The following is a 13,653-nucleotide window of genomic DNA, read 5'->3' on the forward strand; positions in this document are numbered from 1 at the left end:
GGTGCATGTGAGGGAAGAAGTATATAGGGTGGTTGTTGGTGGATTGCTGGTGCCCTGAAAGCTAAGCTGGCATTCTGTGTAAGCGCCAAAATAAACCGAACGATTGAGCTCATTAGTGTAACTTTCATCCCTGGATCGTCTCCAGCGTGTCAGTTTGCAGACGACGGAGTGTCAGGTGAAGTTGAGGAGGGAGACTTTGTTACTATTTAATGGGTGAGTCATCTATCAGAGGATCTGATGCATGGCACAGTCCATGGAGAAACCGTCAGATCTACATGTGCCATCAGAAAAGGTTACTGTATATTTTATTTAATAGTTATCCTTTATCTATGCACATTCACAGCAGAAATCATGTTCTTTGCTTCATAACTTTAAATTAGAGTTTGCTTTTGAATGGTTAAAAGGAATTCACAGTTAGGTTTGTGACACTGTTGAGATCTCTAGAGGAGATTTCTTTTAGGGGAATAATCTGAGAAGCAGAAGACGTTTCCTCTCAGTCTCTGTTTAATCTAATTCCAGTTGAGATATTAAAGAGATCTTAAGGGATTTAAAATAGCTGATATAGTTTGATTTTTCGCGCCACCTGAGAGAGATAAAATCGAACATTTTCTGTGTTTCTGATCTTTTCTGTGTTTGGTTTTAGTCAGCAAAGTATGCTGTGTGTAGTATGTGTTTGTGAATTTGCATAGGAGATCTTCAGCATAATTACGCAGAGAAACACACAAACAAAAATTGCCTGTTTTTAATTAGAATAATGCAGCCATATGCAGGTTACAAAACCAGGTCTGTCACTCGCACGCTAAACTGCTAAATCAGTGCAAAGAATCAATTGAAAACACTTGTAACACTAAATTCATCTTCCTCCAAACAGACAAAAAGTACCTATGCCATGTGTCATTGTTTATCATTGACATTTTTCAGATTTTATTTCTATTTTTCCTTTTTAAAGTCACCATGAAATTAAAATAGACATTTTTTATGGACTATTATAGTATATAAATGATTTATTCATGCACATCTTTTTTTTTTATTCATGTTTGCTTGAATTCTTTCATCAAAATAACTTGCAAGGACATCTATTATCTTCTATGATGAGGGCTGAATCCGATATCGCATACTTCCCTAGACGAAAAACAGGATGTGACAAAAGAAGTATGTCAGAATTCACAGTAGCCTACTCATAAAAGAGTATAGGCAAAAAAGTACCTGGATGATCTACTTATTTCGGCGAGATTCTGAAGTGTGCATATGATGGACATTTTACTATCCCATGAGGCCACAGGAGAGGATTTATGAATGGCAGTGAAGCGACACAACTGACACTGGCAGGGTACATGATAACGACAACATGTCCAACGTACAGTAGATTACATTTATGCCACACACACTCATACTATATAGAGCGTCCTTTTTTAGCAGTCATGAAGTAATTAGGCTACTTATTCAAAATAAATACATAGGCTACTCAAGAGAGTATGCGATTTCGGATGCAGCCGATTTGTTTACTGGCTCGAGGGTGGGACAACTGTCACTCACATGAGAGCGACCAATAGCAAACCACAACCATCCAATCAATTACCACTGGACAAAAACAAGTCCTACATGTTTTCTTTTTCGAGAAACCATTTCACTTGGATATACATCACAATAGGAAAAAAAGAAAAGAAAAAAAGTCTATCACAACTTCAATTACATGCCATCTTTAAAATATTTTGTTGCGAACATGTATACGTATGTATGCCTCATTCAACTGCTCCAGAAAAGTCGGAGCGCCGCCAAGAGCACCGTTCCAAGATGGCGGCGCTCCGACGTTTCTGGAGCGATTGGTCGATCTCATGTGAGTGACAGTTGTCCCACCCTCGCGCCAGTAAACACATCGGCTGCGTCTGAAATCGCATACACTCTTGAGTAGGTATTTATTTTGTATGTCAAATCACATGGAGCTGCACTCTATTGCATATTCATACATCCATCTAACTGCAACTTGCTCTCGAATGTTACTCCAAATCAGGTCCTCCTCGAAATTGGGTCTCATTAGAACCCCAAGCGACTCAAATTACTTTTAATAGGCACTATTTTAGCTCCTGATTACAATTCCTACAAAATCATGTTATGAAATGCTGTTTGAACTACGTTATAATGGCCATTAATGTCTGTATTAGTTAGCTTAGTATTAGCCTGATAGCTTAGTTTAGACACGCATTTGCAAATGCTCTAGGCCTCCTATTCACAATTATGTTAATGTAGCTAATTACGTGTTAATTAAGTGTTAAATGTCCAAATATGTATAGTTATAAAAATAATGTAATATGTTCATTTCAGTGGCGTGCACAGGGAGGGGGGAGGGAGGGCTCAAGCCCCTGCCCCTTTTGTCTCAAAATGTAGGCTATTGTGCCCCTCTCTGATAAATGTAAATAATAATAATTATAAAAATAAATATTATAATAAATAACAATACACTTATAGGCTACACCATTGCCACTAACAATAATAATACAAACAATTATTTATTTTTTTGGCGGAAGCATTTGGCGGAGGTGAAGTGGTAGTAGGCGGAGTTTCCTTAGCAGCGATATGTATGCAGCAGTTCGCCGCGACTCGCGAGTGTTCAAACTGCACGGACAGCAGGTAACATTAAGCTAATACGGAAAAGTTACATTTATCCTACTGTAAAAGTTGCGGCAGCATCATAAAAGTATAACTCAATTTCAGCCGCATTGAGTCTGACAATATCATTCGTTTTTATCCAAGGCCATAGCAAGTGTTATTAGCTTGGGGAAATAGCTACATCTAGCGAAAGGAAATTTTAAGTCCATTTCCAGCTCTAAATTGTAAGGAATTTATATCTTTGATTTCATTGTACACTTTACAATAAGGTTAAATTGTTTATTATTCATATTAAATGAACTAACCATGAGCAACACATTTGTTAATCTTAGTTAATAATAATAATAGGCTACAACTTTTAATTGTTTGTTCATGTTATGTCACAGTCACTAATGTTAACAAATACAACTTTTGATTTTAATAATGTTTTAGTAAATGCTGAAATGAATATTAACTAAGATTAATAAATGGTGTAGAAGTGCAGTTCATTATTAGGCTAGTTCATGTTAACAAATTTAACTAATGAACCCTTATAAAGTGTTACTGATTTCATGATAGCCAGAGAATGTGCTAGGAACGGGCTCTGTGATAGCTAACACTTTAATGAATACATACATAACATTTATAACATCTAAACATGAATTCCTCATAATTACTTGATTCTCTGTTTTGTTTGGTAAAGTAGCCTAAATAATATTTAGTAGCCTAATATTATCATCATTTCCCTATTTTGTTTGATGTGTTATGCATTCTAATTTTGTATCAACATCTTTTCATTGAAGAGAAGCTGACCTACCCCAGATAGCACACGTACGTCGGGCCGACGTTGGCCCGATGTACAAAGTTCCATCGGCACGATGTCGCTCAGAGATCGTTTGCTCATCGGCAATATGTCTCCTCGACGTCGGCCTTTGATCGCAAATGATCTCCGGCCGATGTTTGAACGATGCAAAGCTGTAAATCTTTTGGCAGCTCTGCATGGGTTTTATAGGACCTTTATTTATAGGTCGGACCTTTCGGGCTACTCTTTACATTAGACACCATGCGCTGCTTTCATTGACGCACGCACTTACGAACACACACACACACACACACACACACAGAGCGGAGATCGCGCTGCAACACTCACTCAGCAGCACATAAACTGTAGTCAACATTGCCCCGAGACTTAAATTGATAAAATAGCTTTGATACTGAACACATGCAACTTTCATCCCTCAAAATGGCCATATTCAAGAAAAAAAGTGGAGTAGTTTTAAACTACTTTTTAAACTTTTTTTTCTTGAATATGGCCATTTAGATTACCTCGCACTCTTTCAACGTTAAACTGATGAAATACATGCTCTGCTTCTGTGAACAGTAAACCCCGCCTTCTATGATTTGATTGGCTATCTATTTGGATGGTCTCTGTAAGGTAGACCAGCCTAAAATGTAACTTTTAAACCTTTTTGCCATCCTAAAAACAGAGCGGAGCAAGAATTTCCAATATTGAATTTCCAGTTTGGCCATTTCTAACTATTGACATACTATTGTTATTATACACTGCAAAAAATGCTTTTCTTACTTAGTATTTTTGTGTTGTTTCCAGTCCAAATATCTAAACATTCTTAAATCAAGAAGCATTTACTAGAGAAGTAAAATAACATAAGAAATTCTATTTTGTTTTCAGATAAACATAAAGTAATTTAAGTAATTTTTGCTTAAAACAAGCTAAATTATCTGCCAGTGGGGTAATAAAAAATAATCTTGTTTTCCAATTGAATCAAGATTATTTTTTCTTACCCCACTGGCAGATAATTTAGCTTGTTTTAAGCAAAAATTACTTAAATTACTCTGTTTATCTGAAAACAAAATAGAATTTCTTATGTTATTTTACTTCTCTAGTAAATGCTTCTTGATTTAAAAATTTTTAGATATTTGGACTGGAAACAACACAAAAATACTAAGAAAGAAAAGCATGTTTTGCAGTGTAGGACTTGTCCCCCTCAATGTCTATGTACATATATACAGCCATGTATACAGCCCTGGAGTTACTTGACTATCCAATATGAAAAACGTAGGCTATACTGACATTGAAAAATATCTTCTTAATGTTGTGTGTAACTGTCTCTAGTATAATGAACAGACACAATTCAAGTTAAGACATTTTAATGACACCAGAAAGAACTCCAGTAGAAAAGGGATCAAAAAGGAACAGCAACAATGTAGAGAAGGATTCTTCCTGGCAACCTGTAACAGAGTGAAAAACATTGAGAAAAAGCAGTTAGGACTAAAGCTAAGAATAAAATTGTCATTACACTGGATAATATAATTAAAAATCTAACAACAATCAAAGGTACATCAGCTGGCAAACCATTTAATAGTTTAATAGGTTTAATAGTCTATTTAAAGGGAATGATTGTTGTGGGGAGTTTGCTCAAACTATGGCAGCGATACAGCGAATAGTTGTGCTAAAAGACGGCGCCGTCCGCGGAGTGCTTTCAAAGGCCAGTGAAAGCATACTGTCAGTTAAATTGTAAGTAGATGCTAACTGTTTCTCATGGGTTCGTATGGTATTTTAAACATTTACAGGGGTAAGTCTGTGATTTTATTGCCATCCGAATCCATAATGTCAGTGTTTATTTTCACCCAACCCGCGTACATTTCTTAATTGCTTTTATAAAGAACACCGCTTTCTCACATAACGCAGTGAAGCAGCCCCTGCACGAGTGAATAATTGATTCTCGAGCCATCGATATCAGCAGATTCAGCAGCATCGCCACGGGCAGCACTGGGTAACGTCACACGTAAGAAGGAATATCTTTAGCAGCTTTCTAAGGTATGGTTCGGGGAACACGCCTATAAATGGTATACCTTTAGTTAAGTTATACCTTAAGAGTCTTCGTAGCACGCTAAGAGATAACGTTATCGGGAAACGCAGCCCAGGTGTTTATGAATGAGACACTGAATTAATTGGTTTTAAAATTGTTTGAATTAATGATTCAGTTGAGTATCTTTTTTTTAAGTAGACTGAAACATGTTATTCTGATGTATGTTATCGTGGTCTCCATTTTAAACAAAACAAAAATGATTTTAAACCAAATAGATTCTCAGTTTACCCTGAATTAGGGGCCGTTCACATATCGCGTCTAAAAACGTGTGGAAAGCGCTCTCTCCTTTCTACAAGCTCTTGCGCTCCCATGGCGTCTGTCGTTGCTATGCAACCATGAACTGCGCTCTCCATGATGACGAGGAAGTATCAGCAAAGGATTAATTGATTTCTAGCCCTTGCATTAGCTTTACTACTAGATATATTTATGGAGATGAGAAATAAAAACTCGCCCTGTACAGCTATGATCGGCTGTTCGGCCGAGTTTTCCATGTTGTTACGGAAAGGCCAAAGCTGATCGGTTGGTTTTTGTCACATGACCTGCGGTGCGCTTGTGGCATTCTGAAAAGTTGAGATGTTTTCACCTCGCTGTGGCATATGCGCGCCTGGAAAAACGAGCACACTGCATCGCATGCGCGTCACTTCTATTATGGTATTACCGGTGTTGTCACACTTTGATTAACCGGTGGGGAAATATCCGAACGTATGACTTACAGAAGGTACAATTAACTAAGAACGTTTCGGGAAACACGTATTAACGATAAGGTACAGCTTAAGGTATAACTTAGGAATGACGTAGCGTTAAGAAGGTTTCGGGAAATCCAGCCCTTATCATAATTAAAAACGTGTTTCCTGAAACGTTCTTAGTGTTGCGCTTTTATTGAGCAGGTCATGCAATAACATAAATTAGTTATTTACACCAATAAGGTGATGCGGCTGCTGGGCAATCTGGTGAGTTTTGGAGGTGGAGCATTGAAGAGAGGGGTGTGTTTGTTTGGGTTCATTCCAAATATCAACAGTGTCCAACAGCGTTTTTGAAATATCGCTTACCCCACGTTAATATCTGGCAGTTTTTTTATGTCCATCTATAGTTGCCATCATCTGAAGTTTTCACAAGTGAGGCTGGATCCAAACTGGAGCTGCTATAATCTCTAGTGAACTTGCTGAGCATCCTGAGATAGAAACAGGGAAGCAACAGGAGAAACATTAGCATAGCTGCAGTTCATATTATTTCAGGCAAAAGATGATCATGTGCACTTTTTACTATTTCATCACATATTAACTGTAAAACAAGATTATGAGATGTGTTAATTGAATGCTTGGCTAAAGAGTTGTGTCTTTAGACTAGATTTAAATTGGGAGAGTGTGTCTGAGCCCCGAACATTATCAGGAAGGTTATTTATGAAAGTAAAAGAGTAGCAAAACTCAAGAGCATAAAGATGTGAATTTGAGAACTTGTCCCCTGTAAAATACCAAAGTTCAAAGTTGAATTTAGAGATTTGCACTTGCAGAACGTGACTTAACGCATAGACAGTGATATTAAAATAAATAAATGATAACTCTGTAAACACCATACTAATTAAAAAGACTACTATGTACAGTTAAGCGTTTTCCTCACATAGAAAACTGGTATAAAACACTTAAAGGTTGCATGGTATGAAAATTTCACTTTATGAGGTTTTTTAACATTAATATGAGTTCCCCTAGCCTGCCTATGGTCCCCCAGTGGCTAGAAATTGTGATAGGTGTAAACCAAGCCCTGGGTATCCTGCTACGCCTTTGAGAAAATGAAAGCTGGTAATAATCATACATTTTTCTTGAGCGTCAAATCATCAAATTAGAATGATTTCTGAAAGATCATATGAAGCTGTGATGCTGAAAATTCAGTTTTGATCACAGGAATTAATTACATTTTACAATATATTCACATAGAAAACAGTTATTTAAAATTTGTTATATTATTTCACAATATTATTGTTTTTAATGCTGTCTTGGTGAACATAAGAGACTTCTTTCAAAACATAATTTTTTTACCAACACAATTAGTGCATGTTAGACATTAGTGTATGTTTGAAGTTTTACTTACTAATCATATGGTTCATAGCGCCTTAGAGATGATGATCCGCCCAACTCTGCTACAGTGGAGGCCAGGGCATCAACATTGAAGGATCTAGGAACACAACAAACCATTTGTCACAGAGCCAACAATATTATTATATAATGCCAGGTTTATTACAAGTAAGAAGCTATAGCTAAGCTATATTATATATAAGCTACAGCAGAGGTGAAATGCTTTTCTGAGATGAGTTTCTGAATCTATTTGACCTGCATCTGGGCATGGAGTACCTACTACGGCCTGAGGGAAGTAGCTTGAACTGGCAGGACAAAGGATGACTAGGGTCAGCTGCAATAGATAGTGCCTTCTTTGCCACTCTGTTGGAGTAGCTGCTAAATGTGTGAGAGAGGGGGAAAGTTAAAGCCTGCAATCTTGCTACACATCCTAACAATACTCTCTAATCGTTTTTTGTAGACAAGGAACCAAACCAGCAGATAAAACAGAAGGTTAAACAGACTGAATAAAACAAGAATAAAACATTCTCATCAAAGTGGGGTCAATGTTAAAATTCCTCAGTCTACGGTAAAAATACATTCGCTGCTGGGCTTTGGCACAAACAGCATCAGTGTGTGATTCAAAACATAGCTTACTATCAATTATTGTGCCAAGGTTGTATTCTTGTATTATCTCAATAGGTTATGATAGTGAGGGGAAGAGGGGGACTCTGTTTCCTAAAATCAGTAATTAATTCTTTAGTTTTGGATTTCCTAACGTTACCTACCTACCTGTATTTCCTACTTCTCCGGCAGTAGCTTTCTTCAGAAATGTTGAAGTCGTGGAGCTTTCCCTCTGTTATGGGTTATTTTGTTGCTGCTGAAATCACAGAAAATTTTTTTTAATCAATATTTGTTTACCATTGAGCTAGTTTCAACCATGTAACTTAAGTGTAAGTGTAAGTTCTCCATGTAAGTGACGTCACCGATTACATACGTTTATGTTTACGTTTGTGTAAAATAAATTAGCTCACTTCTAAGTAAAACCTTTACAAAACCTCTCATATACACATAAGAGGTGATTAAAAGCCCAAACTTTCATAAACAAAAGCTCAACCGAGTTAACGTTAACTTAGCTTAACTTACCTAACGTTAGAGCTTCTGAAAACGGTTGAGATGCTAACGGACTTTTTCCGAAGACACAAAGCCATGTCTATAAAAGTAAATATTCAACATAAGCGTATCAATTACAAGTAAGAGAAGTGTCAAGAACAGTTGTGTGTATTATCCGTGTGATTTTAGAGACTAATATCACCTGAAAGCAGTGAATTTGAAAACAACAGCGAGAGAGGGAGTTTTCCTGCTTACCAGTCAACAGTGGTCCCGCGGCGTTTCCATGGCAACTCTGCGCCGCGGCCGCTCCAGTGTTTGAAAGCGACTTGAAAGTTCACAAGCACAACGCGACATCGGCCTCCCGTATAGTGGGCCGACCTAAAGCCGACGTAACGGAGCTGGGAAATAGAGCACTGACTGACAAGAGATCTGCCTACGCCTGGCCGACGCCTTTGCGATGTTATAGGGAGGGAGGCCGACGCTCGATGTTGGGCCAACGTCGGCCCGACGTACGTGTGCTATCTGGGACTGCTCTCCATCGATCGAGATATTCCAAATAATTGCGAGGAAGTCATTAAAATATATTAAAACACAACAGACAACAGTGATTTATTTAAAAAATAAATGTTTTTTTTAAAAAGTGCCCTTTTTGCACGCCACTGGTTCATTTAGGCTATTCACTTATCAAGTGAAAGAAACGTTCAATTTGTTTTATTATGCATTGATGACCTGTGAACAATAACAGACCACGGACATCGATGAATAAAAGTAGCCTACCATTTAAAATATAGCGAATACTACGTGTAGCCTACAACGCTACACATTCCTATTCATTAATTATTAAACATAAGCTAATCAAATATTACATTTTGATTTCTTAATAATAAAAAAAGAAACTCAATAAGCAAAGTAAACTAACATTTTAAAAAAACATTAAAACGGTTTAGATTAGCCATTTTAAGCTAATAAAAGCCCTTTAAGAAAATAAAAACGATTTCGTTGTCAATGTCATCCAGATATCTTGATAAAACGTGATGGTCAGTGCATATTTTAAAAATCAGTTCAGAGGAATATATACCTGAGGTAACGTTACTAGCAAGTAATTTGCATGATCACTAATCATAATGATGTATACAATATTCATAAATAAAATATAGGTAGGCTATAATGTAGCCTATACATTACCTACATTTAATATTACACGTCACATTTTTTAGCGAGGTCGCTTGGAAAACGTTAGATCGTGAGTTTTGAAGATGCAAAAAGTGTGATTAATGCAGTGCTGACGTTAACTATTTTTGTTATGAATAATTATTTTAAATGACGTTGTTTTACGTTGTTTATACCTTTAGTAGGCTATAATGTTTATCTCTACGCTGTTTTGAATGTGTATTGCACTGCAGTAGGCTTTGCTGGAATTACCTGAGATTAAGTATTTTGGTCTAATCATCCACCGATGAATATTATCATATTCTTTCAGAAACAAACAGTTTAATTCTTTCTGTTCGTTAAGCAGCTGCTTTACGTTTCAGTCAGAGCCGTTGAAACATCAGACGTCACTGTATGTAAATGATATGAAGCATGACGTATCAGGAAGAGGACACTGCCTACCCACAATGCAACTCGACGCGTTGCATTTCATACATATTTTTGCTGTTTATTCATTAGATTTGTTAGGTACAGCTTCGGTAGACATATGAGCAACACTTTAGGGACAGTGCGAATGTTTAATGGAGGTGAAAATGCGTGGTGATAATGAACGTCAGTCTTACCGTGGTTGTGAAGTGTGTTGTCGTCGGTGTGGTCTCTGCTGCTCACAGCATTGAGACAGTACACTCATGTTTTACCTCAGATCGCATAAATCTTTCGCCTTTTACTAAAGATTTCCGTGGGGAAGAACACTATGAGTATAAATTAATTTTTTGATGCCCTGCCGAAAGGCGGGGCTTCCTTTCTTGGTGAAAAATAGACTGAACATATTAATGATGATTTAGTTTGAAGTTAGGTTTAATCTAGTTAGTGTCCACGATATGTGATTATTATCACATTTGTGGACATTTTAAAATCATGAACCTGAGTTCATATCACGCCTAACCTGTCATTTTGTTAACGTCACAACATTAGCTAATGTATAATCTGCAATATGATAAACATATAATTTAAAAGATAGAATTTATATTGGGTGGATGCTGCTATTTGTGCCATGTCCATTAACTTGAAACGATAAATGAAGAAACATTGGAGATGATTCTTGATCCCCCACACTAAATTAAAATTTCCACACACACACACAAAAAAGTTACACTTAATTTTAATGTGTCCCTGTTGCAGTGTAATTCATGTAAGTACTACACTTACTGTAGGGCTAGGGTAGGATCAGGGTTTGATTTAGTTGCATGTACTTATACCTAATTTATAGTATAACTATAGTAAATACACGTGTAACAAGGACACATTAAAATAAAGGGTAACACTTTATTTTACAGTGTCCTTGATACATATGTAACATGTACTTACCATAGTAATAACAGTAAATTATGCATAATTACATGCAACTGACCCTCAACCAAATCCTATACCATAACCTTACAGTAAGTACATGTAGTAAATTAATATTACTCAGTACTTAAATATATAATTACAATGTAACTAAAAATATCTCTTTGGTTTTACTGGGAAAACATGATCTCAACACTGGTTTTGTAAGGGTTTTCAGTCAAACCAGGCCAAAGATCAACTAGTTTCTGGTCTTTTTGCTCAATGTATCAGTAAACATCATGTAAAGTAGTACATGTGGCATATTTGTAGAAACAAGTAGTCTACTATAATTGCTTACACAGAGCTACATGCATAGAAAAAAAGGGACTCCCAGTGACGACAACAAAGCCAGACAGTCAAAGTGCAACAGCCACAGTAAAGTGTTGAGATGGAACAGATGGAAAGCCGTCGTACGGACCCCTGCTGGCCGGGACCCTAAACTGCTGAACGTCTCGAGCTCATCCCTTTGTCTTTCAACCCCCTGTGGTCCTTGAGGCTAAATTTATTCTTTGTCTGGTCCTGATTCTGTCTCAGCTGTCCTTTGAAGTTTTACTTTTTCGAAGAATCTGTTGCTCGCTGACTACATTTACATATCCACCAGAAAACCTTTGCGAGAAAGGTGTTTTAAAGATTTGAAAGCGGTGTCTGTGTTTACATGAACTGTGTTAGCGTTGTATTTTTAACCCACTGGACGGTGATTTAGGTCACAGGATTTAGGTGCCTTAGGATTTCTAGGCACAGGAACAAGTCAATGGGGGTCCGATCACGTTATTTGGTTCATATTGTTCTTTAAATGATGTTCCACAGAAGAAGGGCCTGATGTACTTCAAGTGAAATGGAAGAACAGAGTGGTTTGACCTCTATTTGAACTAAATCTAAGCTATTTTTCGGGATTTCGAAACAGCTTGCCAAAGTAAACTTTTCGGAAGAGTTTCCTCTAAACACCTTCAAACTACCATCGGTCCCAGTGGCGTGGAGTGATGTTCTGAATAGAATAGAATTAAAAAAAATATATAAATCAAATGAAAATCACTGTCCAGGCGACACTTTATGTTGTCACATTTTCCTAGTTATATAAATATGACTACATCAAAAAAAAAACAAAAAAAAAAAAGAAGAAACCAAATACAATTCTATTTTGTATTTTTGCATTAAAGTGCTTTAAACCCTGTGGTGAAAATCAAGCTTTTAATGTTGTTTATATGTGGTATTTTTAATATGAATTTGCATATGGGTTGTCTTAAAGCATAACCATTGCTGAGTATTTTCTCTTTTAAACTGCAGTGAACCAAAGACAGTCTCAAAAACGAGGTTTGAATTTCTGACATTACAAACTACCTTGTAACCAATCAGGTCAACGTGTGATCATCAACGAGTGGATCTCTGAGCTGGTGTGAGTGAGTGGAGGCGGGGCTCATTTGCATATACATAGAACCACGTATAGAGCTGGAAAGTCCCGCCCCTTCCGTAAAACCCCGCTGGACCTCTAGGTTGAAAAATCGTTAATGCAAGTGAATGGGAGAAAATAATTATTTTCTGGTCCCGTTTGAATTTTGCCATGAATGTGAACATATGTTGTCTGTGAATTTTTTATATAACTTTTCATGTTACAAGTTTGACAGTATATGGTATGATTCTTCGGCTAGCAGTTGTGGAAAAGACAAAATGAGAAAGACTACATGTCGCATATGTGACGTCACCCCATAAAGTTGACTTACCCGTGGTTTTCGCCGACATCAATGATTTTGTCCTCTCCCTGAAAGAAGGCGGTGAAGTGCACCAAAGACACAGCCATGTTTAGCGGGATCCGTGAGCTAGTGTCCTTGTGCTAGTGGTGTTGACGTTTCAAACGCGTCGAAAGCAGCGAAGAGTTGTAGTCCACAAAGATCTCACACAAAGTCTACCCGTATCAAACTTCTACACGCTAAATTGTAGCATTCTTTACACGAAAAGTTATATAAAAAATTCACAGACAACATATGTTCACATTCATGGCAAAATTCAAACGGGACCAGAAAATAATTATTTTCTCCCATTCACTTGCATTGACGATTTTTCAACCTAGAGGTCCAGGGGGATTAGCGGAAGGGGCGGGACTTACCAGCTCTATACTAAATGAGGCAATGATGGAGAGTTACATTCAAGCTATTTTAAGGCATGAATACTTTTTTTTTTCAAGAAAAAAAAAAGCATTTACATACGTAATTTCTGTGATTTTGTATCTAATTTTGATGTCAAAGATGAGTTTTAAAGGATACATGTATTAACTACAGGGGGACTTTAATGTTATTAATGTTCTATTTATTAAAACCAAGTATTAATCTCATCAAATTACTGTTTTAAGCATTTTTACATTTATTCCAAAATAATAACTAAAGGCAGTAACAATTTAAACGATATATTTTATTTGTGTCATTTGTGTTCAAGTCAGTGTTCAGCTGTTGTTTTTAATAATCAACTTATTTCCGGATCATGTC

The 13,653-nt window shown here is 36.9% G+C and overlaps 1 long non-coding RNA gene across 1 annotated transcript; it reads right to left on the reverse strand.

Moving 5' to 3' along the window:
• Window positions 1-4,740: 4,740 nt before the first annotated feature.
• LOC307168969 lies at window positions 4,741-8,405 on the reverse strand. Its single transcript, XR_013823015.1, has 5 exons — window positions 8,318-8,405; window positions 7,827-7,924; window positions 7,563-7,646; window positions 6,527-6,648; window positions 4,741-4,836 (listed from the first exon to the last, which is right to left on the reverse strand). It is a non-coding gene; the product is annotated as an uncharacterized lncRNA (long non-coding RNA).
• Between the last annotated feature and the right edge of the window lie 5,248 nt (window positions 8,406-13,653).

The sequence above is a fragment of the Squalius cephalus genome, assembly GCF_949319135.1.
Source record: "Squalius cephalus genome assembly, chromosome: 12".
Lineage (NCBI taxonomy): Eukaryota > Metazoa > Chordata > Actinopteri > Cypriniformes > Leuciscidae > Squalius > Squalius cephalus.